Below are 4,187 nucleotides of genomic sequence, written 5' to 3'. Positions count from 1 at the left end.
CTTAATAGCTAATTAAAACTCACAAGAAAACAATACTCACTCACATGAGTGATGGTAGCACTTTTTGTCCCTTATCTGTGAGTAGGAAAATAAACCAGACAGCAAACAACTCCTTTCCCTCCCATAAGCACAGAGCTGTAAGGAGAAGTTCCTCTCAGATAATTACGCTAAATGTGGAATTAACATCTGGCTTAAAACTCAGTAACTCAGCTGAGTACTGGCTGTGGTTATCACTTGAGATATTAGGAGAGGAAAAGAGGTATGAAGAGTGGTCTATTTATCATAACAATGTTTTCAGTATAACATTTTATGACCAGGACATATTACCTCCCCTTTGATACACAACATGACCTTCCATTCCCCAGGGTAGGGGAAAAGGTTTCCAATCTGGGAACAAATTACCCACAGAAGTTGCAGAAGCACCAGGTCCCAAGCTAATGGTAGCAATAACTCGCACCAATGGAGAATTTATCCTTCAAGGATTCCAACAAATTGCTGGGAAATAAAACCCCACAATCAAGCCTCAGATTCCACATAGGTTAGTAAGTGCTGCCGCTAGTTCACAGAATGAGGAGTTCTCTATAATAAGTGTAACATACTTACTTGCCCAACATTGGATCACTGTAGCTGGTAGGACTATGTTCATCCTGTGTTCCCATTGTTTTTGGAGGTGACTGTGAAGGTGGCACCATCAGTTTGATAAATATTCATATGCAAAAATCCGTAAATAACAGGCAGCAATTTTTGGTATGAATTAAAAATTGAAAACAATAAATTATCAGATTTAGTAAAAAATGTGCTCAACAGCTCTGGAAATCAGGAAACAAATAGTTTAGAGGTCTACATGAAACACTGTCTTCTAAACAAAACACTTAAATATTCATTTTCATATTGTAAATTAGTCAGGTCAAGGAAAAAGTACAATGAGCAAGATAACTAATTTACTTTGGACAGTGATGAAATTACTTCAATCAATCAATAAATGTCCCTCCCTTCAAAACTAGTTTACATACAAAGACCATTACTTTGAAAACCTATTTGCTCATCTGTTGGACTAGAAAAAAGCTGTGATATTTCAGATGAGTCAAAAATGTTTTCTGGAACTTAGCACCAGGTTAGTTTCAAGGCAACAAAACATGCTTCTATTTGACATCCAGAAGATAATTCAAGTTATAAACCTCTATGATGTACTGCAGCTTGTACTATGTCTTAGGCACTTATTTGAGCTGTATTAACTTAAAAACCATTTTGCTGAGAAGGAAGCAGTCTGATGATATTTAAATAAATAACAACATTGATTATGAGGGCAGGCACATTTTGGTGAACGAATGAACCATTGTTTCACAAAGAATTCCATTAGTGATTCAATCCAAAACTTGATGAAGTGTGATGGTTTGTTCCTGGCCCCTTTCACACTCAGATTCTCTGTTCTTCACTGTGATTAACAATGCAAATAAATGATGGTTTCTGAACCCTGCCCCTCGCTACATTTAACTCTTTCACTGTTATTCTAACATAGCCTGCAGAAAAGCATTTAACATTCATTCACTGAACGTGAAACCATCTTGTGGCTGTCCACAAGATAAACTGATTTACTCCAACACCAAGGCTCTGAGGAAACCTGTGTCCACATTTCTGCTGCTTACGCAGATGATGAACAGATGTTTACATCTGCCTGACTGCAACCAAGCGTTCTGATAATCTGCATGTTTGCTGAAGAAACAAATAATGCCAGTAAATAAATACTACCAAGCAAAAATACCATTTATCCTCCAAGCAAATACTAGTTAGCAGAAATCACACGCTGTGCAAGACAAAGACGGAGACAACTCTGTAAAGACTGACCTCACAGGATGCAATAAATTATTCTCATAGGCACTTGAAGACACATAAAGTTCAACTATATAAGCTTCAAGAACATAATGGATTAGTGATTATTGCAAATCTATTAGAACTGATTCTAGTTTCAGGGAAAGATTTTTTTTTTTAAAAACTCCACATAATTTCTCTGGCAGCTAAAATAAGACAATCTTACTTTTATACAAGCTAATGATTTAGAAACAGGTCTTTAATGGTTCCAGTCCAGGATATACCAGACAAGCAGACTCAGAAGGACTGTGAAGACCTGGCAATGGCGCTGTGGAGAATCTGCTTTCCCAAGACTTTGTAACAACTGTGATGCAGAAGACAAGGCTAGTAGTAAGTATTGACGAGTCTCTGAATACCAGCCAAGCCTGGGATTTTGCCATTCACAGCACAGGACCTTCAGATTTTCCTGAAGAATACTTTAAAGATTTTATGGTGAACACATTTTGTTAAGGAAGACAGCATCTGAACACAACTGAATTCTTTCACTCTTATCATATTAAAAGCTGTGTGTTGCATCCTGAGAAAAATGTTAGAATTTTACACAGAGATCAGCCAAAAAGGAATTGAATAGAATAGAACAAAAAGTAGAAAAAAAATGTAAGGAAAAAGGCCATTTTCTGTAACGCTGTCCTTGTGGGAATACTGTGTGAGTGACTTGTGGGATCTTGATTCTTGCAAAAGAAAGATAATACCAAGAAGAATCCAAAGAAATACTTCTCACCTAGGACATCCTCTGTACTGAGTTCTGTGCAAAACAGTCATGGAACGCCTGGTCCAAGTATTCACACATGCAACAAAATAATAAAGCAAGCTTTATTTTCATGCCCATCCCATTTTTTGGAAAAGCAGACAATCATGCACAATACAGGCCTGTACTTTCTTGGCCAGCAAACCCCAAAAAACATGGGAAGAGCTTTAGCAAAGAGGCAGCTCAGACAGGATCCTTGCTATGCGCTGCTGCAGCAGTGGTGCTAAACATTGCCTCATCAACTGCAGGGAGTTTTTTTGTTTGGGTTTTTTTTGTTTTGTTTTGTTTTTCAAAATTACTTTGATTTTATTTATTTTATTTTTTTTTAAATCCAGAACTCTGATCTTCTAAAGAATACTTGAAATAGCAGCCTGGGTCTACTGTGCCTTGATTAAGTCTTGATGTTACTGGGTCAATATCTTTTCATCATGGGCAGCATACAGATGGATACAGTGAGGAACTAAATGTTAAAGTCACATCCAAGAGTAAGCAAAAGACAAGGTGAGCTGGGACAGCATTTCAATATTTAAAAATTATCACTACATTACAAACTGTTTTTCATTTACCAGAAATCAGATGTGTACATCTACTGCCATGAATCACTGCCAGAAGCAGTCATTTTTCTATTACTCTCATTAGTTCTCAAACAAATTCTACTGGTAATTAAATCTTACGTAAAAAGAAAAATGTCCCTGTTCTACTGCGCTATACAAAGAACACAAACAACGTCTTGGATAACAACTGCATCAGTGTTACTCAATTTGGGTGCCTTTGCTAAAATAACAAATTCCATTTATCAGTCTTTTGAGGAAGGCCTCGCTCATTTGTCTTCCAACCATAAAATTACAATTTTTCCAGACCTCTGTATGCCATATATGTGTTTCAAACTTTCCCTCCAACTTATTACTATTTAAAACTCTCCTCTGCCACAAAAATGGGAGTCAAGAAACTTACATCAAAACTGACACGTAGATATCCTTTATTGTTTAAGAAGGACATAATTTTACAAGGGTGAAGTGAATGTCTTTGGAAAATGACAATTGTTGTACCTTTAAATCCAAGAAAGCAACTCGTAATGAACATGATCAACAGAACTTTGATGGAATGATTTTCAGTTGGGAAATATTACTATCAAAAAATCAAAACAAAATTGTTCCCATTTGGTTTAAAATTTCTTTCCAGAGAAATATGTTCTCATGGTATCTAATGGTTATGTTTTGACATTTTTGGAACAGAATGCTTAAGCTGCCTTTCCAAAATATTTTATATACAGAATACTGAAGTCAAATGGAAATACTTCAATACTGTCAGATCCAAAGTCTGACAATCCAAAATCATGTTGTTATGTCTCTAGATTTTCCCCAAAAGTACACATGCATTTCCATGTTTTCCTGCAATTCAGAGTGTAATCATCTCAGTCCTTTTCACAGTTCCCATCCTAATCAGCGGACTGAACATCACCCAGGGTTCTTAAAATACCAACATCTCTATTCAAATATAGATGATTCTGACAGAATAAGGCAACACACATAAAAGACCCTAAAATAACGTGGTAGCAAAATATCTGCAT

The sequence above is a fragment of the Antrostomus carolinensis genome, unplaced genomic scaffold (genome assembly GCF_000700745.2).
Source record: "Antrostomus carolinensis isolate BGI_N321 unplaced genomic scaffold, ASM70074v2 scaffold17322, whole genome shotgun sequence".
In the NCBI taxonomy this organism is placed as follows: Eukaryota; Metazoa; Chordata; class Aves; order Caprimulgiformes; family Caprimulgidae; genus Antrostomus; species Antrostomus carolinensis.
The sequence above is the reverse complement of the archived record's forward strand: the minus strand, read 5'-3'. Positions refer to the sequence as shown.